The sequence below is a fragment of the Lolium rigidum genome, chromosome 6 (genome assembly GCF_022539505.1).
Source record: "Lolium rigidum isolate FL_2022 chromosome 6, APGP_CSIRO_Lrig_0.1, whole genome shotgun sequence".
Lineage (NCBI taxonomy): Eukaryota > Viridiplantae > Streptophyta > Magnoliopsida > Poales > Poaceae > Lolium > Lolium rigidum.
Window position 1 is genome coordinate 340418582 of NC_061513.1, and position 25741 is coordinate 340444322.

The 25741-nt window shown below is 48.0% G+C and overlaps 1 pseudogene; it reads right to left on the bottom strand.

The window, feature by feature from the left end:
- On the bottom strand, window positions 1-24649 carry LOC124665127 (annotated as a pseudogene).
- Window positions 24650-25741: the final 1092 nt, after the last annotated feature.

Sequence of the window (25741 nt, forward strand, 5' to 3'; positions counted from 1 at the left end):
TCATTTAACGACATGGCACCGGCTGCAGGGCTTCTTAATATTTAGCTTAATTTTGGAGGGAACTTTCCCTAGAATGTACTTTTCGATAGCCAAAAAGGGCTTTGTCAGCTTCCACGATCATGCGCCTTACTATGCGGTTGCAATCACCAACTTCATGGACAGCAAACATGTCGATACTTTCATCGCCACCGTCATATATGGTGTCCAACGTAAGATGCTCCAGCGATGTTGCATTATCACGAATATGGCAAGTCAACCATAAGCGGACCCAGGAAAATTTTGAAGCCTGGGCAAATAGGCTTAGTGTGCTAATTTTATATCAAATACATGTAAAATACGAACGAAAATAAGCCTATCGGCCGGCCGGAAGCCTGGGCGGCCGGCCGGAAGCCTGGGCGGCCGCCCGGGCTGGAGGGATGCTAGATCCGCTTATGAAGTCAACTCAACCATGCTCTTTGCAGAGCAAAAGCCAATGATCTTCACATTCTTGACACTCACATGATGGTGCTCTACCATCTGTCTCAGATTCGAGCAATCTCCGGATATTGAATCATGCTTCATGCGATACTGTGATACAGCCAATGTGAAGGTTTCCAAGACGGGACAAGCGTCCAAGAAATAAGCCAGAGAAAAATAATCATAAACTGGGGAAAAGGCCCCTCGTGTAGATACAAGATAAATCTCCAATTGCTTGAGGTGCAGAAATTTGGTAGGCAGAATTGGTGTATGAAAATCCTCGCCAGCCGAATATATCTCAAGAGTTTCAAGGTTTGGCATAAGCCATGGAAGCTGGGCACAAGCATAATGAACAAGGTTAGACTCAAAGGAACACAATATATCCAGGTTCTTCACTTGCAATGAATCTCCCAAAGGAACTCCGACTAGAGCACCATCAATATGAATTGTGCAAAGATTTGGAGCTTTGTTCTCTATCACTTCCAGTGCTGTGCATGCAAACACTTGTAGGTGCTTGAGCTGGTTTAGCAGGCATGGTATCTTCACGCAAATGCATGTTGGGTCTTTGAAACAGTTCGAATCATTTCGATAATAATCCGTTTGATCTGTTTTACCGAGAAGGTCTACGGTTCGAATCCGTATAGCCCTAATATGTCTTTTTTTTTTTTTTTAGATTTATAGAATAGAGATAAAAGCATTACCACAGGCTCATTCATCGAAAATCAAAATCATAGAGACAGGAAAAGAAAAACAAATTTCTATCAAATCATTGTACGAGATTCAGCTTCTCCAAAACAAAAGAATTGGAAAGAAGGCACCCCAACAGCCCAACTCATCCCCCGTAATATTTACATCACGCAGATGCAGATTTCTCAAGCAACCAAGTCCAGCCATAGGATGGAAGGCACAACCGGTGAGGTGTAGATTCCTAATCGAGTTCCCACTTCCGTTGGACAAAAGTGAGCACGGGAAGTTGTAGGAGTACTCTGCCTCGAGCACCGGATACCGGGTCACGGGACACAGTGAAAGCACAAGTTCTTTCAGCCCTGGAGCAACAGCAGTCTCAAGCCAACGGTTGAGACGACTTGTACTAGAACCATGGTCGTGGAGCGTGAATGTCTTCAGGCCAATGCCTGAGCGTTTTCTCATAATCCGATCGACTATCTTGGTGAAAATCCTATCTTGTTTATCCCCTCCACAAGTCAAGCCCAGTGTTTCCTCGGTCAAGGTGAGGTTGGGGCGACGTCTCCAGCAACGTAAGAATTGCCGAGACACGCGACCAGCTCGCGCGGCATCTCGCAGCGGTAGCAGGGCATGTATTTTACACCATACTAGATTTAGATGTGCGCCTTGGCGCACGATCCCGTGAAGCTCATGCCAATATTCACAGTGATAAAAATAGGTGCCAATATTTTCATGAAGTGCTAATATTCACAGTAATACATTTTTCAGATTTTACAGGAAGTAATTAAGATAAAAATTTGCGTAACTCTTGAATCTCACTCTTTTTTCTGAATTTCACTCTTAGTTATTGGAAGTAATAAATTTTATTCTTATGATGCAAGCTGAAATATTTTTTGGATCTCCTATCCTTCTCACTCAACCCTTTTCTTCTCACACAAACATTCATTTTTTCCCCTTCTCACATGAGATTATGTATCTAAACATCCAAAGAAACGATCCAAGGAAACAAATTAGCTCCAAGACTCAAATTTTCTAGGAATTGAATTGTAAGGAAGGTGATAAGTTGTTTGGGAAATATGAGGCACTATTTTGTTTAACATGTTTGGAGCTCTTTTGGATCCCAACATGCAATCAGAAACAAAAATATTGTATTCATCTGTAAATGAAAGTACACAACTTTGATGTAAGCAGAAGTACATATATGTTTCATCTAGAGGGCTGAGAATACACTTATCCATAGGGCTGAGAATAACGCCCAGCTGAGGCGTAGTTGGAAACATTCTACTACTGTATATAAAAATGAAGGGATGGAAGGAGGCATTGACACCTTGGTACTGGTCAAACGCTCTTCAGCTTATGAAGCCAGCAGCAGCGTCCAGCTGCTTCTCCTCTTTGACATCTGTCCGCACAATGTAGTAATGGACGCCCTGTGCCCCATCCAATGCTAAAAATGAAACAATCATCTTATTAGCCACAAAAATTAGTGTACATAAATTAGCAAACCATCAAAGTCAACCGTGTAGACATAAACAAAAGGATCTGTTATGCATAAATTAAGTTGGCAACCACCAAGATCTTTGTGCTCAATTAACTTGCATATATATCAAACAATTAGTAGGCACCAGAAATAGTCAAATTGCCTATTTAGGTCCTAATATGGAAGAACAATATAGGCAAAACGAAAGTTTAATCTGTATTGAATCCAAAAACTTTTTCATATTGACCCAACGGAAAGATCATTTGAGTGAAAGCATGCCTGGACTTTTGAGTGAAACCCGGCACCTTCCTTTCCTAATTAAATCATAGAGAATAAATCAAATGCCCACAGATGATAATATAGCTTCCTCTTGTGATCTCCTAATCATGTAGAGATGATAATAGTAAAATCGTATACTTATGGAAGATGTAGCAATATTTCTCACACATATTGATTTGTACCCACAACCACGCAGGGCATGTGTACATCGCAAAAGGAAAAAACTTGTAAACTAAACTACTGTCATCTCTGTAGACAAACATAATCTAGAGCTATGAATAAGCCAAGTAGAAAAGAAAACATATACATACCTCCTGGAAAAGTACAATGTTAATGAAACGCATGAAATGAAATAGAACCCCAAGTCATTAGACTTAACATTGCTAACAACACATAAAGCCTCTTCCTTGTGTGCATCTACGAAGTGTTGTTGATATAGCTTCCTTTGGCCATTTGAAACTCTTTTGCAACTTAAATGATGTCACCTCAGTTGTGCCGAGAATATACCTTGAACTGCAAATAATTTTAGTATCTCACTCTGCACTTGAAACTTTTCTTCAATACACTTGAAAATTTAAGAAACTATCAGCAAACTATTTTTAGATGTAAGCTTTAAATCCACCAGCCTGTGAAGAGAAAGCAAGGTACTGACTTCATTGCATCCGGAAACAGACAACCATCAGATTGCAGTGCCATCCCCGTTGGCACTGAAAACTAGCTACCCGTCATTTCTACGAACTTGATGCCTGGTCAACCTGAGAGATTATCGCTCGCGCTCTACTTTCTTGTCGCCCTGGAGCCGTTGCACGCCACGTGCTTTCATCTTGGTGTGTCGCCGGCAGCGCTCGACCTATCCTCTACTTCCTCCTAGATAAAACGGAGGGGGCGCCTGGAAAAATCAAGGTAACAGAACAGCGGTCTGCTTGACACAGTGGACAGTGGGAGAGGTGGGAACTTGGAGCAATGAATAGCTATATCTAATTGGCAAGCAATATACAGCAAAAATTCATTGATCATGAAAACATTTTGTACCAAACAACGAATATGGAGTTACTGGTTTCAGAATCCAGTATAGCTGTGAACAAATTGAGTTGTAGTAATACTGCAACAAATATCAAATGGCCTCTAGGATTAAAACTCTTGTCATAATGGAAAAGGTACAGCCTACAATTACTTTCAGGTTTAGCAGAGAATGGCTTCCATGTTTGCCTAATTATCAATATGGTCACAGTTCTAGACAGGTTTTCTAAACCAAGATAAATTACGAGGGATACTAAGAATCCATACAACGCAGATAGTCTCTAAAAGTGGTTCGGTAGAAGTTATATCAAGAGTTTTTCTAGTGGTATTACAAAACAATATGATCATATATTTCTTATGACTAAGCATGAGGTATTTCCTATGACAAACAATATGATCATATATTTCATATAACTAAGCATGAGGTATTTCATATGACAAAACAATATGATTATATTATTCTTCTAACTAAACATGAGGTTCTAGTTCCAAGTAAATATGTCACGGGATTATACCTTATACAAATATAGTTGTATGAGTTCAGAGAGGATCGATCGAGCGGGCACTACTAATCTCTAGTACAGAGTAATTAGGCAAATGTGTGTTTAAAATCTTCACTTCAAGGAGCAATACGGATTGAGCATTCAGAAAAACCATTTGCAGCTTCTTTGTAATAGCCAAGCTGGCTATTTAAATAGCATTAGAGTAGTTACCCTTACCACGGAGAATAATTATATACTGTGAACACACAGGTAACTTAATAACCCTAATTCATACTGCAGCATGCATTTTGAAAATATAGTGTTATATGAACATTAGTAAACAAATAGAAAACACATGCTATTTGAAAGATTCAGATTATGGAGGACGGTCAATGTTTTCTGTCCAATTAGTTCGCCTATTACCCTTCCTATTTGCTCTCGAGCATACATTGATTAAAAGATCACTATATTACAAATATCAGTGAAAGTCAAAACACATGCTATACTGAATTGGGAATTCACTCTTAGCTAATATAGAAATGTTAAAAATATAATGGATAAAAATATAGAAAGCTAACCATGATCGAATAGGCATTTTCTAGTTCCTCCTCTCATGTCCTCTCCTTGCTTACATGTTTCCTACCTGTACCTGTGCCCACGCTAATAAGCTCAAGTAAAGAAAAGTCATATTTGAGATCAGAAGAACATAACATATGGAATACTGCATATACATAGAAAAACAAAATATTTCATTCAATACATTACCAGTAAGATGGGATACAACCACGGATGAGCAGCGAACATGTATGCATTGGTGAGCGAAAGAAATCAAATGGATAATTAAGCCAGACTCCTAGAATGCAGGCAACTTGGTCATCAAAGGGCTTCGTGTCCTCACCAATGCCGGTTGTTGTTGCTGCCAGGGTATGGCATGCCGCAGTGGTACTCGCAGCGGCTCAGTATGACGACCATGCCGCTACTGGATGCGCTCGAGCTTCCTGAGGAGCACTTATGTAGAGGCTTGGGAGTACATGCGAAATATGACTACTGCTAAAACCTGGCACTTACCACTTGCATATAGAATCACCATGGTGAATAAGATGCATAGAAAAACATGGATAAAAGAAAATAAGAGAAGCCATGTGCCTGCATTTCATCAAATATGTAGTCTGGAGAAAAATCATCCTTTTGTTCATGGTCTCCATGCTCCTAAAAATCCTCTTCTTGTGACTTTTCTCACTCACATCCTTGTCCAAACTGCAAAAATGAGCAGCAAGCAAGAATAAACATCAATTGTCTTGTCACTGTACCATCTTTTGGTTGGGGGTTGTGACTCGGGCATGTCTATAGCTTATTTGGATTTTCCTCAAACACCTTTTATGCATTACAAAACTAAATACTACACTAAAAAGATGGAAAATTATAGGGAGTGGACGAGAGAGGGAAGAGGCAAATCTAAGACCAGAGAAATTACAGAGGAGGCAGCGGGTACCCTTGCCAGACTCGTGCTTGTCAAGGACGATCTTGGGGGCCTCAAGCCAGAGGATAATGGAGAGGGGCTTCTAGGAGGAGATCTTCGGGCAAAAGAGAAGGTTCAGGCTGCTATTGCAGAAACTGTCTGCCGCTTAGCTAGGGAAGCTGAGGCGGCGGCCGGGTCTGAGGCCCGAGGGGAGGCCTCGGAGGAGGGCTCGGCGCTGCCGCAGTCCGTCCAGGAACCGGCGCCACCGGAGGCAGGGGCCTCCGCGTCGGCCTCGCGGGCCAAGGCTCGGCGTGCTACGGCCAAGATCACGTCGGCTGAGACGCGGTCTCGCCCCTTGAGGAAGTGTGTTATGGCCTCTGTGCGCGCTGTCTCTACGAGACAGTACAAGAGACGCTCGTCTTCATGAGAGCTCTCTTCTACAATTTGCGCGGGTTCGGGGGACGAGGGCGTCGCACCCAACTACGCGACTATATGCAACAGGAGAGAATCGACATTCTTGGTCTTCAGGAGACGGTTAGACAGGACTTCACCACCGCCGAGCTGCGGAGTCTTGAACAAGGCGGTCAGTTCAATTGGAACTGGGTGCCGGCCAACGGTCATTCCGGGGGGATGCTGCTTGGTTTCCGTGATGAGTGCTTCGAGGTAGGGACCTGGAGGAAGGGAAGCTTCTTCATTAGCGCTGACATCTTCCATCGTTGCAAGAGGCTCATCTGGACTTGTATTCTTGTCTACGGCCCAGCGGACCACTCCAGGACTAGGGAGTTCCTGGACGAGCTGGTGTCGGAGGTTGAGGCCTGCCAGCACCCTCTTATCTTGGGTGGTGACTTCAACCTCATCAGGGGTGCGCAGGACAAGAATAATAACAACATTAATTGGCCCAGGGTGCGCCAGTTTAATGACATGATCGCCGGCCTTGCCCTGAGGGAGCTTAATCGGACTGGTGCTCGGTTTACCTGGACCAACAAGCAGCTCTCTCCGGTTCGCTCCGTTCTGGACAGGGTGTTCGTCTCCCCGTCATGGGAGCAGATCTTCCCGCTATGCTCGCTCTTGGCTGTCACGAGGGTCGGCTCTGACCACAACCCCCTCCTCCTTGATGATGGGGAGAACGGGGTCAGAAGGGCTTCTAGGTTCACTTTCCAATCGTGGTGGCTTAGGGTGGCTGGGTTTGACCACATGGTCAAAGGGAAGATTGAGCACTGCATCCTTGCGCTGGGGCCGCATCGTCGCAGTTGTTGACCTCTGGCAATGCATTGCCAGATGCCTTAGACAGCATCTCCGAGGGTGGGGGGCGAATCTTGGCAAATTGCGGCGTCAGGCAAGGGTAGACCTCATTTCCCAGATCCAGGAGCTGGATAGGACAGCGGACTCGACGGGTCTCGACGACGACGGCTGGGCCCTCAGATATTTTCTTGAGGACCAAGTTGTCAACCTGGATGGGATGGAAGAGGAGTATTAGCGTCAGCGGAGTAGGCTACAGTGGACCCTGAAAGGTGACTCCTGCACAGCCTACTTCCACGCCTTTGCCAACGGGAGGCGAAGGAAATGTATGATTCCCAGACTCATCACGGAGGAGGGGGAACTTACTTCCCAGGAAGACATGATGGGCCATGTCTACCAGTTCTACCATGGCCTGATGGGAACGGAGGGAGAGGAGAGGGTCTTCTCCCTGGCACCTAACCTCTGGCCGGTGTCCCATAGGATTGGCGATGATGAGAACAGGGCCCTAGAGCTAACCTTCACGGGGGAGGAGCTAGATGAGGTCCTAGCTAGCATGAAACCTGACTCGGCGCCGGGTCCTGACGGCCTTCCTGTGCTCTTCTTTAAGAGGTTCTAGGGAACCCTTAAGGCTCCTATTCTTCAGATGCTAAATGATTTTGTCCTTGGGAGGATCAACGTCGCACGCCTTAACTATGGAGTTATCTCCCTCATCCCTAAATCTCAGGGCGCCGACAACATCAAGCAGTTTAGGCCTATCGCGCTTATCAATGTTATCTTTAAATTCTTTGCTAAAGCTTATGCTACACGTCTCGCCCCCATCGCGCTTAGGACCATCGATCGTAGTCAGACGGCATTCATCAAGGGTCGGAGCCTGCACGAGGGAGTGCTGGCGCTCCACGAGATTGCTCATGAGCTCAGAGTTAAAAATCTGAGGGGGCTCCTCCTCAAATTGGACTTCGAGAAAGCTTTTGATCGTGTCAGTTGGAGTTTCCTGAGGGAGGTGCTCCACTGCAAAGGTTTTTCCCCTATGATTGTACATCGCTTGATGCAGTTGGTCTCGGGTGGACAAACTGCAGTCAATGTCAACGGCGTCATTGGGGATTACTTCCGGAATGCACGGGGAGTGCGTCAGGGAGATCCTCTATCCCCGATTCTTTTTGACTTCATGGTGGACTCCTTAGCGGCCATCATTGCCAGGGCCAGCGAGTCCGGGCACCTCCAGGGGGTCGTGCCTCACCTGATTCCCGGGGGTGTCACCCACCTGCAGTATGCAGATGACACCCTGATCCTTATGGAACCCTCGGACGTCGGAGTGGCTAACCTCAAACTCCTGCTACTCTGCTTCGAGAACATGTCAGGTCTCAAGATCAACTTCGCAAAGAGCGAGGTGGTCGTGACAGGGGTCACCAACCAGGAGCGTCAGAAGTTTGCCGACGCCCTGAACTGCAAGCTAGGGAGCTTGCCGTTCAAATACCTTGGTCTCCCGGTGAGTGACAAGCCACTAACGGTGGCAGACTGGAATTTCCTCACTGACAAGGTTGGTCACAGGGTTGAGCCCTGGCAAGGTCTTTTTCTCGCCTCTGCGGGGAGGCTAGAACTTACCAACTCCTGCCTCTCCAGCTTGCCGTTGTTTGCTATGGGTCTCTACCTTCTGCATGACGCGACTCATGGGACTATGAACCGACACCGTTCCCGCTTCTTCTGGGAAGGAGTAGGACCCAAGCGCAAGTACCACATGGTTAATTGGGCTACGGTGTGCAAGCCAAAGGCGTTTGGAGGATTGGGAATCCTCAACACTAAATTCATGAATGTTGCTCTTATGCTCAAGTGGATCTGGAAGATCTACCAGAACAGCGAGGGCCGTGGGCGGTACCTGCTCGAAGGCCAAGTACACAGGCAATCACGACTTGTTCTCCCCTGCGGTGCCTACTAAGGGATCGCAGTTTTGGAATGCCATTCGGAAGATCAAATGGTATTTCAAGATGGGAGCCAAGCACAAGGTGCGCAATGGGAGGCGTACCTATTTACGGCTTGAGCGGTGGACGGGCACGGGGCCCTTGCGTCTGACCTTTCCCCGCCTTTTTGCTTGTTGTGACAACCACTTCGCCACTGTGGAAGGGGTCCGCGACAATGAAGGCTGGCATATCAGATTCAGACGCTCCTTCGGTCTTGAGGAGACGGTGGAATGGGAGAACCTCTGCAGGATCTTTGACCTCTCTCCGATTCTACCCGGGGAGGACGAGATCCGCTGGGCATTGGAACCTTCCGGGGAATACTCCACTAACTCCATGTCACGTAGGCTGTCCCAGGGCGGGGCCGTCGCTCACTTCAAGGAGGTCTGGCGCACCAAGGTGCCGCCAAAGATTCGTGTCTTCCTATGGCAGCTCATTCGAGGCCGGCTTCCAGCGGGAGATCAGCTGGTCAAGAGGCGGGGGCCCTCGGATGGCAGCTGTGCCCTTTGCGGGGAATGGGAAACGTGCGATCACATTTTCTTCAACTGCCACCTAGCGAAATTCATGTGGGCGGGAATTAGAGAACTCCTGCACTGCTCTTGGAACCCGGCTGGGGCCGCGGATTTCACGGCCATTGTGAATGGCCTTACGGGTCGCCTCCGTAGGATAGCTTGGTACACCTTTGCGGCCCAATGTTGGGCCCTCTGGAACATCCGCAATAAGCTTGCTATTGAGGGATCCCTGATCAACAACCCTGGCTGACGCGTTCTTCAAAATGTCTATTCATATGCGAGTTGGAGGGTTACGAGTCAGACCGAGGGACTTACCGCTGCTGGACGCGGCACTAGACGAGGTTAGGAGGCTGCAACGGCGGCTACGCGACGACGATGGAGGATGAGCAGCTCTTCGGCACATCATGCACCTTCCTCCGGATGACGTCTCTAGCTCCGTGTGTGTGTAGTCGTCCTTCGAGACTGGATTTCTATGTTGGTTTGTAATGACTAAGGCATCAGTCTTTGAGTTTGGGGTGTGAGTTTGTATCGCTACTTTGTTCGCGTGCTTTATTTATAAAGCAGGGCCATGGGCCTTCCCTTTAAAAGGAGGAGATCTTCCAGGCCACCTCTTCCTACCGCTGCCACTCCACCTCCTCTGCTAGCTCCTCCTTCCTTTTTTCAAAAATGGGCACTTTATTACTTGCGCAATAGACCCGGCCTCTGCATAACTAAGATGCACACAGCCGCACACAAATTCGTTACAAAACCAGAAAGGTGTTCAAATGGATAAAAAAAGTACAAAAAACAGAAACAAATACTAGGTAGGAGGATCTAGCCGAAGGTCACGCTGCCACCCATGTTGGAAAAAAATATCCCTCGCCGTATCCTCCAACCGTGAAGACACCTCCGTAAAGAGGTCCCGGTGCTCGACACGCTGCAACGGTATCCATGAGCGGAGCAAAGCCGTGCATCGGTAGATGACCTGCAAAAAAGAAGAAGAAACATTATTGAAAATCTTGTCATTTCTACATAGCCATAGCGACCGGATAATTGCAATCGCTCCCATCCTAATAAGACGTTTAAACCTAACATCCACACCATTGAGCCGGTTGCCAAATAAATTGACAACACTACGTGGTGGGTATAAGGTAGACCCTATTTGGACGGCTGACCATATAGACCTAGCTAACTTACATTGGAAGAATAAGTGGTTAATTGTCTCGTCTTGATGACGAGAAGACACACTTTTTACTTCCATGCCGGTTGCGTTTGGCAAGATTATCTTTAGTAAGGATTACCCCCGACGAAGATACCATGCAAAGATTTTTGTTCTCAGCGGTATTTTCATCTTCCAAATCTTTGAATTATTATCGACCGGGAGTTACTGGCTGAATTAAAGCATTGTACATGGAAGCCACCGAGAATGTACCATTCCCGGTAAGGTTCCACCGAAATTCATCCGGTCCCTGCGTCGGTTGAACTAACTCAAGACGCTGTAACAATTCCCGCCACGAGGTTTGTCCGAGACCGATGAGACTTCTTCTGAAATCCACATTTGGTGGGAAGTCTTCCAACACCTTAGCGATAGTATCGCTTTTGTGGCGCACTATATTGTACAATGCCGGATACTTGTTCTCGGAGCGTGGTGTTACCCAACCATATATCCTCCCGAAACGAATTTCCGATCCATCCTTAATAGAGAAAGAGCCATATGGAAAGAAAAACTTCTTTGTTTCCATAAGACCAGCCCAAAAATGTGAATCTCCTGGTTTCCAAATAACCTGAGATAAAGCTTTTGAGCCAATATACTTCCTCTTGAGGAGTGTTTGCCATATGCCCTCTTCGGTAAGTAGTTTATACAACCATTTACCGAGAAGTGCCCTATTTTTTGATCCGGAGGTCTTGAATACCAAGTCCTCCATGATCTTTGGGCCGACACTGACACACTCCATTTAGCCGGCCGATATTTACGCTTCTCGCAGTCCCCTTGCCAGAAGAATCTTGATAGGAAATAATCCAACCGTTTTAAGACTCCTCTGGGAAGTTGGAAGAAAGAAATCATATATAGTACCATATTACTCAGTACCACATTTATGAGAACTAATCTTCCTCCCAAGGACAGCAATTTGCCTTTCCAACTAGTTAATCTAATCTGAAGTCTTTCCTCAACCAATTTCCACTCAGCATTGGTAAGTCTCCGATAGTGAATCGGAATTCCCAAGTACCTAATTGGAAATTGACCTTGGCCGCAGCCGAAAAGCTCAGAATACTCGTAACATGATCTTGGGCCTCACCAAAACAAAACAATTCACTCTTATGGAAATTTATTTTCAGACCGGACAAAAGCTCGAACGCGAAAGAATTAACTTCGGGTTTCGAGCCTTGTCTATGTCATGATCCATAAAAAGAATTGTATCATCGGCATATTGAAGAATGGATAAACCTCCATCAACCAGGTGAGGAATAACCCCTTCAATCGGCTCTCGGACTTTGCACGTTCAATCAAGACATCAAGCATATCGGCCACTATATTAAATACCATGGGTGATAATGGATCTCCCTGTCTTAGTCCTTTCTTAGTCCGGAAGTATTTGCCCACGTCATCATTGACTTTAATGGCAACACTTCCTCCTGAGATAAAACTATTGATTAACGCACACCACTCACCGAGAGAAACCTTTCATTACGAGAGTTTGTTGCAAAAAGGGCCACTTGACCTTATCATATGCTTTTTCGAAGTCGATCTTTAAAATGACGCCATTCAACTTCTTTCTATGCAATTCATGAACAGTTTCATGGAGGACTACAACCCCATCCAGAATATTCCGTCCTTGCATAAAAGCTGTTTGAGAGGGCCTAATCACATGATCCGCCACCGAATTTAATCGGATCGTGGCAACTTTAGTGAATATTTTAAAGCTCACATTAAGAAGACAAATAGGACGGTATTGTTGAATCCTTTCTGCCTCATTAACCTTGGGCAATAAGATAATTTCACCAAAGTTGAGCCTAAAAAGCTCTAGCTGCCCAGACATGCGAGATCCAGTAAAAAGAGCTAGCAAATCAGCCTTGATGACATCCCGGAAAGATTGATAAAATTCAGCCGGGAAACCATCGGGGCCGGGGGCTTTATTATGCTCCATTTGGAAGACAGCTTTTCTTACTTCCTCCTCGAGTAAGGCGAAGTGAGAAAATTATTCTCCGCTTGAGAGACTTGGGGGATATCCTCCGTTCTTGTCTCATCCAACGAGAAATTGCTTTCCTCTGGAGCACCAAAAAGCCCTTTGTAATAACTTGTAATAAACGAATTTAGCTGCTCATGACCCTCAATCGCGACCCTGTGACCACCGCATCCACCTGCTGCCAAACACGGCACCCGTAGCTGTGCGGCCATACCGGTACCCCCAGCTGCAGAAGGACGAGCTCGAGCGCCAGGTGGCGGTCATGCTAGCACAGGGCATCATCCGGATCTCGACGTCACCGTTCTGCGCCCCAGTGCTCCTTGTGCGCAAGACCCGACGGCACGTGGCGTTTACGCATCGACTTCCGCGCCCTCAACACCGTCACGTCCAAGGACAAGTTCCCCATCCCCGTCGTGGATGAGCTCCTGGACGAGCTACATGGCGCGCGCTTCTTCACCAAGCTCGACTTGCGCTCGGGCTATCATCAGGTGCGCATGCACCCGGACGACATCGCCAAGACGGCGTTCCGCACTCACCATGGCCACTACGAGTTTTTGGTGATGCCGTTCGGCCTCTCCAACGCACCGGCGACCTTCCGAGGCTCCGATGAACGACGTGCTCAGCCCCTACTTACGCCGCTTTGTGCTTGTTTTCTTTGATGATATTTTGATCTACAGCGCATCTTGGGCGGAGCACCTGCAGCACGTGGCCATCATCTTCAACGAGCTTCGAGCGCATCGTCTTCACCTCAAGCGCTCGAAGTGCTCGCTTGGCACGACCTCCGTCCCGTACTTGGGCCACGTCATCTCCGCCGACGGTGTCGCGATGGACGCGGACAAGGTCGCTGCCGTCGCCGCCTGGCCAACGCCCCAGTCGCCACGAGCTCTTCGCGGATTTTTGGGCCTCGCAGGATACTACCGGCAATACATCCAGGACTTCGGCCTCATCGCCGCGCCCCTCTGATGTCTACGGGAGCTTCTATTCTTGTAGACAGTGTTGGGCCTCCAAGAGCAGAGGTTTGTAGAACAGCAGCAAGTTTCCCTTAAGTGGATACCCAAGGTTTATCGAACTCAGGGAGGAAGAGGTCAAAGATATCCCTCTCATGCAACCCTGCAACCACAAAGCAAGAAGTCTCTTGTGTCCCCAACACACCTAATAGGTGCACTAGTTCGGCGAAGAGATAGTGAAATACGAGGTGGTATGAATAAGTATGAGCGAGTAGCAACGGTGCCGGAAAAGTGCTTGGCGTGTAGTGGATGGTGGTGGTATTGCGGCGATAGTAACTCGGTAAAACGAGTAAACAAGCGGTAGTAACTCAGCGGTAGTAACGCAGCGGTAGTAAACAAGCGGTAGTAACTCAGCGGTATTTAGGAACAAGGCCTAGGGAATAGACTTTCACTAGTGGACACTCTCAACATTGATCACATAACGAGAATAGATAAATGCATACTCTACACTTTTGTTGGATGATGAACACATTGCGTAGGATTACACGAACCCTCAATGCCGGAGTTAACAAGCTCCACAATAATGCTCATGTTTAAGTAACCTTTAGTGTAAGATAGATCAACGCTACTAAACCAAGTACTAGCATAGCATGCACCCTGTCACCTTCATGCATATGTAGGAGGAATAGATCACATCAATATATCATAGCAATAGTTAACTTCATAATCTACAAGAGATCATAATCATAGCATAAACCAAGTACTAACATGGTGCACGCACTGTCACCTTTGCACACATGCGGGAGGAATAAACTACTTTAATAACAAATCACTAGAGTAGCACATGGATAAATTGTGATACAACATGCTGCAATCTTAAAGAGATATAAATAAGCACCTCACTATGCCATTCAACAGTGAATAAGTATTCCGTGAAATCTAGCCTAAGAGACCCACACGGTGCACACACTCGTCACCTTTACACACGTGGGACGAGGAGTCTCCGGAGATCACATAAGTAAAACTCACTTGACTAGCATAATGACATCTAGATTACAAGCATCATCATATGAATCTCAATCATGTAAGGCAGCTCATGAGATTATTGTATTGAACTACATAGGAGAGAGATGAACCACATAGCTACCGGTACAGCCCCGAGCCTCGATGGAGAACTACTCCCTCCTCATGGGAGCGAGCGAGCGGTGATGAAGATGGCGGTGGAGATGGCAGCGGTGTCGATGGAGAAGCCTTCCGGGGCACTTCCCCGCTCCGGCGAGGTGCCGGAACAGAGATCCTGTCCCCCGGATCTTGGCTTCGCGATGGCGGCGGCTCGCGGCAGGTTTACGTGGGTTTCGTCAATTGGTATCGGGTTTTCGATCCGGGGGCTTTATATAGGCGAAGAGGCGGCGCGGGAGGGCTGACGGGGGGCCACACCATAGGGCGGCGCGGCCCCCTCCGGCCCCGCCGGCCTAGGGTTTGGTGGCCTCGTGGCCCCCCTGCGGTCCTTCCCGGGTGTTCTGGATGCTTCCGATGAAAATAGGAACTTTGGCGTTGATTTCGTCCGATTCCGAGAATATTTCGTTACTAGGATTTCGAAACCAAAAATAGCGAGAAAACGGAAGCGGCACTTCGGCATCTTGTTAATAGGTTAGTTCCGGAAAATGCACGAATATGACATAAAGTGTGCATAAAACATGTAGATAACATCAATAATGTGGCATGGAACACAAGAAATTATCGATACGTTGGAGACGTATCAGCATCCCCAAGCTTAGTTCTGCTCGTCCCGAGCAGGTAAAACGATAACAAAGATAATTTACGGAGTGACATGCCATCATAATCTTGATCATACTATTTGTAAAGCATATGTAGTGAATGCAGCGATCAAAACAATGTGTATGACATGAGTAAACAAGTGAATCATAAAGCAAAGACTTTTCATGAATAGCACTTCAAGACAAGCATCAATAAGTCTTGCATAAGAGTTAACTCATAAAGCAATAATTCAAAGTAAAGGTATTGAAGCAACACAAAAGAAGATTAAGTTTCAGCGGTTGCTTTCAACTTATAACATGTATATCTCATGGATAATTGTCAATGCAAAGCAATATAACAAATGCAATATGCAAATATGTAAGAATCAATGCAAAGTTCACACAAGTGTTTGCTTCTTGAGGTGGAGAGAAATAGGTGAACTGACTCAACATAAAAGTAAAAGAATGGTCCTTCAAAGAGGAAAGCATCGATTGCTATATTTGTGCTAGAGCTTTTATTTTGAAAACATAAAGAGAGCATAAAAATAAAGTTTTAAGAGGTGTTTGTTGTTGTCAACGAATGGTAGCGGGTACTCTAACCCCCTTGCCAGACAAACCTTCAAAGAGCGGCTCCCATTTTATTTTATTTTTGGGTGGCACTCCTTCCAACCTTTCTTTCACAAACCATGGCTAACCGAATCCTCGGGTGCTCGCCAACAATCTCATACCATGAAGGAGTGCCTTTTTATTTTAGTTTTATTATGATGACACTCCTCCCAACCTTTGCTTACACAAGCCATGGCTAACCGAATCCTTCGGGTGCCGTCCAACAATCACATACCATGGAGGAGTGTCTATTTTTGTTAATTAATTTGGGACTCGGGAATCCCATTGCCAGCTCTTTTTGCAAAATTATTGGATAAGCGGATGAAGCCACTAGTCCATTGGTGAAAGTTGCCCAACAAGATTGAAAGATAAACACCACATACTTCATCATGAGCTATAAAACATTGACACAAATCAGAGGTAATAAATTTTGAATTGTTTAAAGGTAGCACTCAAGCAATTTACTTTGGAATGGCAGGAAATACCATGTAGTAGGTAGGTATGGTGGACACAAATGGCATAGTGTTGTTTGGCTCAAGGATTTGGATGCATGAGAAGTATTCCCTCTCGATACAAGGTTTAGGCTAGCAAGGTTGTTTGAAACAAACACAAGTATGAACTAGTACAGCAAAACTCACATATAAGACATATTACAAGTATTATAAAACTATACATTGTCTTCCTTGTTGTTCAAACACCTTACTAGAAATTATCTAGACCTTAGAGAGACCAATTATGCAAACCAAATTTTAGCATGCTCTATGTATTCTTCACTAATAGGTGCAAAGTATATGATGCAAGAGCTTAAACATGAGCACAACAATTGCCAAGTATCACATTACCCAAGACATTATAGCAATTACTACATGTATCATTTTCCAATTCCAACCATATAACAACTTAACGAAGAGGAAACTTCGCCATGAATATTATGAGCTAAGAACACATGTGTTCATATGAACCAGCGGAGCGTGTCTCTCTCCCACACAAGCATGATGTAATCCAATTTATTCAAACACAAACAAAAACAAAAGCAAACAAACAGACGCTCCAAGAAAAAGCACATAAGATGTGATGGAATAAAAATATAGTTTCAGGGGAGGAACCTGATAATGTTGTCGATGAAGAAGGGGATGCCTTGGGCATCCCCAAGCTTAGACGCTTGAGTCTTCTTGATATATGCAGGGGTGAACCACCGGGTGCATCCCCAAGCTTAGAGCTTTCACTCTCCTTGATCATATTATGTCATCCTCCTCTCTTGACCCTTGAAAACTTCCTCCACACCAAACTCGAAACAACTCATTAGAGGGTTAGTGCATAATAAAAATTCACATGTTCAGAGGTGACACAATCATTCTTAACACTTCTGGACATTGCATAATGCTACTGGACATTAGTGGATCAAAGAAATTCATCCAACATAGCAAAAGAGGCAATGCGAAATAAAAGGCAGAATCTGTCAAAACAGAACAGTCCGTAAAGATGGATTTTATTAGGCCACCAGACCTGCTCAAACGAAAATGCTCAAATTGAATGAAAGTTGCGTACATATCTGAGGATCATGCTCGTAAATTGGCATAATTTTCTGAGCTTCCTGCAGGGCAGTGGGCTCAGATTCGTGACAGCAAAGAAATCTGGAACTGCGCAGTAATCCAAATCTAGTACTTACTTTACTATCAAAGACTTTACTTGGCACAACAAAACACAAAACTAAGATAAGGAGAGGTTGCTACAGTAGTAAACAACTTCCAAGACACAAATATAAAACAAAGTACTGTAGCAAAATAACACATGGGTTATCTCCCAAGAAGTTCTTTTCTTTATAGCCATTAAGATGGGCTCAGCAGTTTTAATGATGCACTCGCAAGAAATAGTATTTGAAGCAAAAGAGAGCATCAAGAGGCAAATACAAAACACATTTAAGTCTAACATGCTTCCTATGCATGGGAATCTTGTAAATAAACAAGTTCATGAAGAGCAAAGTAACAAGCATAGGAAGATAAAACAAGTATAGCTTCAAAAATTTCAGCACATAGAGAGGCATTTTAGTAACATGAAAATTTCTACAACCATATTTTCCTCTCTCATAATAACTTTCAGTAGCAACATGAGCAAACTCAACAATATAACTATCAAATGAAACATTCTTATCATGAGTCTCATGCACAAAATTATTACTACTCCCATCATAAGCATAATCAGTTTTATTAGTTGTAGTGGGAGCAAATTCAACAAAGTAGCTATCATTATTATTCTCATCAAGTGTAGGAGGCATATTGTAATCATAATCAAATTCACTCTCCATAGTAGGTGGCACCAAAAGACCACTATCATTATAATCATCATAAATAGGAGGCAAAGTATCATCAAAGAAAATTTTCTCCTCAATGCTTGGGGGACTAAAAATATCATGAAAACCAGCTTCCCCAAGCTTAGAACTTTCTATATTATTGTCAACAATGGTGTTCAAAGCGTTCATACTAATATTACTACCAGCATGCAAAGAAGATTTCATAGGTTTTTTAATTTTCGCATCAAACAATCCATGTTTTAAATCGGGAAATAGAATAAGAAGCTCACTCTTGTACATTATGCCAAACTAGTGTAAACAAGAAACAACAAGATGCAATTGCAGGATCTAAAGGAAATAGCTTTGAGCACACACACGACGGCGCCGAGAAAAATACTTTACCCGGGACCGTAGTATGAGAGCCTTTTACCTTTCCTCCCCGGCAACGGCGCCGGAAAAGTGCTTGATGTCTACGGGAGCTTCTATTCTTGTAGACAGTGTTGGGCCTCCAAGAGCGAGAGGTTTGTAGAACAGCAGCAAGTTTCCCTTAAGTGGATACCCAAGGTTTATCGAACTCAGGGAGGAAGAGGTCAAAGATATCCCTCTCATGCAACCCTGCAACCACAAAGCAAGAAGTCTCTTGTGTCCCCAACACACCTAATAGGTGCACTAGTTCGGCGAAGAGATAGTGAAATACAGGTGGTATGAATAAGTATGAGCAGTAGCAACGGTGCCAGAAAAGTGCTTGGCGTGTAGTGGATGGTGGTGGTATTGCAGCAGTAGTAACTCAGTAAAACAGTAAACAAGCGAGTAGTAACTCAGCAGTAGTAACGCAGACAGTAGTAAACAAGCGGTAGTAACTCAGCGGTATTTAGGAACAAGGCCTAGGGAATAGACTTTCACTAGTGGACACTCTCAACATTGATCACATAACAGAATAGATAAATGCATACTCTACACTTTTGTTGGATGATGAACACATTGCGTAGGATTACACGAACCCTCAATGCCGGAGTTAACAAGCTCCACAATAATGCTCATGTTTAAGTAACCTTTAGTGTAAGATAGATCAACGCTACTAAACCAAGTACTAGCATAGCATGCACACTGTCACCTTCATGCATATGTAGGAGGAATAGATCACATCAATATATCATAGCAATAGTTAACTTCATAATCTACAAGAGATCATAATCATAGCATAAACCAAGTACTAACATGGTGCACGCACTGTCACCTTTGCACACATGCAGGAGGAATAAACTACTTTAATAACAAATCACTAGAGTAGCACATGGATAAATTGTGATACAACATGCTGCAATCTTAAAGAGATATAAATAAGCACCTCACTATGCCATTCAACGGTGAATAAGTATTCTGTGAAATCTAGCCTAAGAGACCCACACGGTGCACACACTTGTCACCTTTACACACGTGGGACGAGGAGTCTCCGGAGATCACATAAGTAAAACTCACTTGACTAGCATAATGACATCTAGATTACAAGCATCATCATATGAATCTCAATCATGTAAGGCAGCTCATGAGATTATTGTATTGAACTACATAGGAGAGAGATGAACCACATAGCTACCGGTACAGCCCCGAGCCTCGATGGAGAACTACTCCTCCTCATGGGAGCAGCAGCGGTGATGAAGATGGCGGTGGAGATGGCAGCGGTGTCGATGGAGAAGCCTTCCGGGGCACTTCCCCGCTCCGGCAGGGTGCCGGAACAGAGATCCTGTCCCCCGGATCTTGGCTTCGCGATGGCGGCGGCTCGGCGGGTTTCCGTGGGTTTCGTCAATTGGTATCGGGTTTTCGATCCGGGGGCTTTATATAGGCGAAGAGGCGGCGCGGGAGGGCTGACAGGGGGCCACACCATAGGGCGGCGCGGCCCCCTCTCGGCCGCGCCGGCCTAGGGTTTGGTGGCCCTGTGGCCCCCCTCCGGTCCTTCCCGGGTGTTCCGGATGCTTCCGATGAAAATAGGAACTTTGGCGTTGATTTCGTCCGATTCCGAGAATATTTCGTTACTAGGATTTCTGAAACCAAAAACAGCGAGAAAACGAGGAGCGGCACTTCGGCATCTTGTTAATAGGTTAGTTCCAGAAAATGCACGAATATGACATAAAGTGTGCATAAAACATGTAGATAACATCAATAATGTGGCATGGAACACAAGAAATTATCGATACGTTGGAGACGTATCACCCTCACGCGCCTGCTTCGCCGCGACGCCTTCTCCTGGGACGAGGAGGCGGCCACGGCCTTCGCCGCCCTGCAGCGGGCACTCACGACGGGTCCCGTTCTTCAGATGCCGGACTTCGACGAGCCGTTCGTGGTGGACTGCGACGCCTCCGGCATTGGCTTCGGCGCCGTCCTTCACCAGGGCGAGGGTCCACTCGCTTTCTTCAGTCGCCCCTTCGCCGCGCGCCACCACAAGCTCGCCGCATATGAACGCGAGCTGATCGGGCTGGTCCAGGCGGTGCGCCACTGGCGGGCGTACCTTTGGGGCCGGACATTCCGTGTGCGCACGGACCACTACAGCCTGAAGTTCTTGCCGGATCAGCGCCTCTCCACCGTGCCGCAACACCGGTGGATCGGCAAGCTCTTCGGCTTCGACTTCACCGTCGAGTACCGCCCCGGCCGCCTCAACACGGCCGCCGACGCCTGTCCCGCCGAGACGTTGACGACACTGCGGACGCGCCCACAGTCGGTGCAGCCCTCTGCATCCACTCCGGGCCATCTTTCGCCTTCATCGACGAGGTTCGCCGCGCTACTGCCACGGCTGCGGATGCGCAGCAGCTGCGCCGCGCGCGCCTGGCCGACGGCGAGCTGGCCGCGCCATGGCGCCTGGACAAGGGACTACTCCTCCATGGACGCCGCATCTTCGTGCCGGATCATGGAGACCTGCGCCACCAGGCCTTGTCCTTGGCGCATTCTGCAGGTCACGAGGGCGTCCAGAAGACCCTGCACCGTCTCCGCGCTGATTTTTACATCCCAGGGGATGGCGCCCTGGTGCGAGACTGGGTGCGGGCGTGTGTCACATGCCAGCGGAATAAGACAGAGACGCTCCGTCCGGCGGGCTTGCTGCAGCCGTTGGACGTGCCGTCCCAGGTGTGGGCGGACATCTCCATGGACTTCATCGAGGGGCTGCCGAAGGTTGGCGGCAAGTCCGTCATCCTCACGGTGGTTGACCGCTTCTCCAAGTACGCGCACTTCATCGCCCTCGGTCATCCCTATACGGCGGCATCCGTGGCACGCGCCTTCTTCGACGGCATCGTTCGCCTCCACGGGTTTCCGTCCTCCATCGTCAGTGATCGTGATCCTGTGTTCACGGGTCACGTCTGGAGGGATCTCTTTGGGTTGGCGGGCGTAAAGCTCCGCATGAGCACGGCGTTTCATCCTCAGACGGACGGCCAGTCCGAGGTCGTCAACAAGATCATCGCCATGTACCTGCGCTCGCCTCACCGGGGATCGTCCACGAGCTTGGGTGGACCGGCCGGCGTGGGCCGAGTACTTGCTACAACACGTCCTACCACTCCGCGCTGCACGCTACTCCCTTTGAGGTGGTCTACGGGAGGCCACCACCGGCGATGCTTCCCTATGCGTCTGGCACGGCCCGTACTGAGACGGCGGATGACCTGCTGCGTACCCGCGACGAGATACTGGCTGAGGCGCGCCGGCCGACTTCTTCGGGCTCGGCGGCTGGCCGGGAAGTACTACGATGCACACCATCGCGAGGCGGAGTTTGCGGTGGGCGATTGGGTCCGGCTACGTCTTCTTCACCGGACGACCCGAGTCCTTGGACCCGCGCTCCAGGGCGCAAGTTGGGACCTCGTTACGCCGGTCCTTTCCGTGTGCTGGAGCGCATCGGCAAGCTCGCCTACCGCCTTGAGTTGCCTGCGGGCTCGCGCCTCCACGACGTCTTCAACGTCGGCCTCCTGAAGGCCTACCGGGGCGACCCTCCTTCCGCACCACCAGCTCTTCCACCTACTTCGGATGGGCGTCTCGAGCCTGCCCCGGCGAGTGTGGCTCGCGTGTTGAAGGCCCAGCAGCGTCGTGGGGTTTGGCACGTCTTGGTGCATTGGACCGGCCTGCCCGAGGATGAGGCGACTTGGGAGAAGCTTGAAGATCTCCGCCAGCAGTTTCCAGAAGTTCAGCTCGAGGACGAGCTGTTTGAGAAGGCGGGGAGAGATGTTATGGTCGGTTTGACCTATACGCGCAGGAAGCCCATTAGTGGCTAGTTGTGGGCTTAGCCCAAGTAAATTAGGGGCTTAGCCCAAGTAAATTAGGGTTTTCGAGGAGGCCGTCCTCCTATATAAACACTTGTATCCCTTCGAGATTAATCAGACAATAATTCAGTATCATTACTGTCTCGTCTCCCGAAGGGAGACGGGAGATCCCAGCGCCGCCGCACCAACCCCTAGCCGCCGCCTCCTTCCTCCGCGACGGCGCCCAGCCGCCGGCGCCGAGCTCTCCAACCTCTCCGCCCTCACTTCCACCCTTACAACCTCCGCCCTAGACCCGGTAGAACCCTAGCCTCTACCACTTTGTAGAAACGTGAGGCTGCTGTGCAACATTAGCCGACGCGCCGGAAGCATGGATATGATTAGGTAAATTAATTAACTTGCTTCTCTCGGCCGGAAGCATCGGCTTTCTACCAGAATTTTGATTGTTGCTCTGGACCAATACGGAACGAGCATGACCAGATATACTAGTTTCTAGCTGCTCCTTAAATTCATCAAATGTATTATCTACATCTTTAATTATGCATGTCATATTTGTCATATCAGAATCAAACTTTTTAGCTACCAACACATCAATTAAATGAACAATATTTTCAGTTGGCTTTTTTACCTCAGCGCCGAGTGTATCGGAAGGACTCGGCGTATATACCTTCTTGACGACGCCGTTTCTTGTCTTTTGGTATCCGGCCAACATCAGTTTCATCTGTCTAGCCATATATTCTTCAACCTCCCGTTCAAGCTCGCGCCGATCACCTTCCGACAGATCGTCAAGTGTGATGGCGATGGCGTTGTCTGGGTCGATGTCGCTCCCATTGTTGAGGTCGGTGTTCATCGTGTATATGTTCTTGTTCTTCGTCCCCAGCGGAGTCGCCAATTGTGTTGGTATCAGCTTTCCCGGGTTCGATCATGTCCAGCCCTCCAATGAGTTCTTCCCACCCGCCGCCGCTGCACTCCGATGTCCCCGCCGTTCTCTCCCCGGCGGAGATCACCGCAGCCCTCCGCGATCTCGCCACCGCGGTCCATGAGATCCACCTCTACTTGGCTGGCCCCTACAGGCCACCGCCACCGGCGGCGCTGCTGCCGTGGCAGCCGACGCACCAGGCGGCCTCCGCCGCGATCGCCGGGCCGCTGCAGCCGACGTTGCTGCTGTCGTCGCCGCCACCCGACGTCGGGTTGCTGCAGTCCCCGCTGCCGCTATCCACCATCTCCGGGCCAGGCCCTACCTCGGCGCCGGGGGTCCCTCTTCTCCAGCAGTCGGCCGCCTTCTTCCCCACCGGGACGCTGCAGCAGCTCCTCCTTCCTATGTCGCCTCCTCTCTCTCTCCCGCGTCAGCCGCTGGAAGACCATGGCGCTCTGCTGCTGCTTCCGCGGTGAGGCGGCTGGTGGCCGTGACAGCAGCGGCGGCCTCCTCCTCTCGCGCTCGTCGGAGGCCGAGCTCTGGACGAGAGAGGCCAGCGCTGCCATTGGAAGAAGATTGGGGGAGGATGAGCGGGAGGATTGGAGGAGGAGGCGCTGCAGGGGATTGTGGAGGAGGAGGGGGCGACGGGATTGGGGGAGGATGAGCGGGAGGATTGGAGGAGGAGGCGTTGCAGGGGATTGTGGAGGAGGAGGGGGCGACGGGATTGGGAGCTGGCGGCGGCGGCGATGGGAGGGGCGCGAGGGGGAGAGGAGGACGTGCGAGGCGAGTGAGAGCGGGCCGCGCGGGCTTTCACACGACCCGTGGATAAAACGCGGGTTCGTGGGAGGGCCTCGCGCCCTGGACGAAATCGACGGTAGAGATCGCGCCACGTCAGCTCGATCTGACGGCCGAAAATCCAAAGCGCTGTGAGGCCCCCTATGGGGGGCATCATATACACCTTTAGATGTCTTCCGGAAGATCTGGCCCCGAATATCGTGCTACCTTGGTGCCTTCGGAGTAATCATCTGCTTGTTGACAGGGAGATCGAGGCCTTTCTCTTGGCCGCTGATGAAGCAAATGACGTAGCTGCTATTGGATTCGCCGGCTCACTACGGGGCTCGATTTGCCAGCGACGCTGAACTTGCTTCATGGCCATGATGAGATCTATTGGCCGCATGTTATATGAGCAGCCCCCTCGCCGTCTTTGTTTCACCCCGGCAAGGCGATCAAGACGCACGTTCACTCAGATTTGCGTTTGGGTTTCAAGCCAACAAGAAGAGGCGACGTATGGCGAGAGAGAATCGCACCCGGCGCCACGCCGCCGCCTGGCTGGGATACCTAGGACGAGACGAAACTAAGCAGGACTTCACCAGATGCAGACGAGCAGGTTCGCATGAGCAGCAATTGCTAATCGCAGAATCAGCTGCGGCCGCGGCTGCGAGTTCGACTCTTTCGAGTTGTCCACGGCACACGTGCCGCCGATAGCTGCACTTGCTAGCTTCATCCGCGTTTGCTAGAATTGAAAGGTACCCCAGCAGCCTAGCTAGCAATTCAGTTTGCCTCACGTCAGGCTTATTCTAGCCTGGCTACAATAATAAACTCTAGAAAACCCAGCTCCATTGGGCGATTCACTCCGCGGCCCTCTTTTGTTTCGCGGAACGCTCACGGCCCGTTTACTTGTAATCGCTTAGTAGGCCCAATGCCGCCGGTCGCAATAGCCTAGAGGATTCTTTTTTGGATCTAATTCGTCTGAGCATAAGTTGAAGTGTTTGAATTTGGAAGAAAACGTTTGAACTCGTACTTGTATAGATCGGGCCATCGCACACGGCTAAAATGGGATATCACACACGATAAACCTAACCATCGCTACGCGAGGGTGGACGATATGCCAAAATAAATTATACGGTTCCTGAAACCGTGTGCGACGTCGGGTCACCATGTTGCACACGTTCTTCAAAGAAACCGTGTGCGATTTAGAGGCCCGCACAAAGGTATGTTGTGCTTTCCCGTATGTAACAATCGGAGACAGTACGCGAATCATCAGCTTTACAAAAACATCGCAAACGATTTTAGATAGAGCGGGCACGTTGTAGTTGCAGAACCATGATACAAGCAGGTGTATGCCCAACTGAACACTCAAAAAATACATTACCAAATTTCAATTGTATTGCACATCTGATACTTCATTTGTATACATACATTAGCGACAGATATATAAAAAAGAGAAAAATACACACAAAAAAGACAAACTTCTTGGTTAAGTCATTGT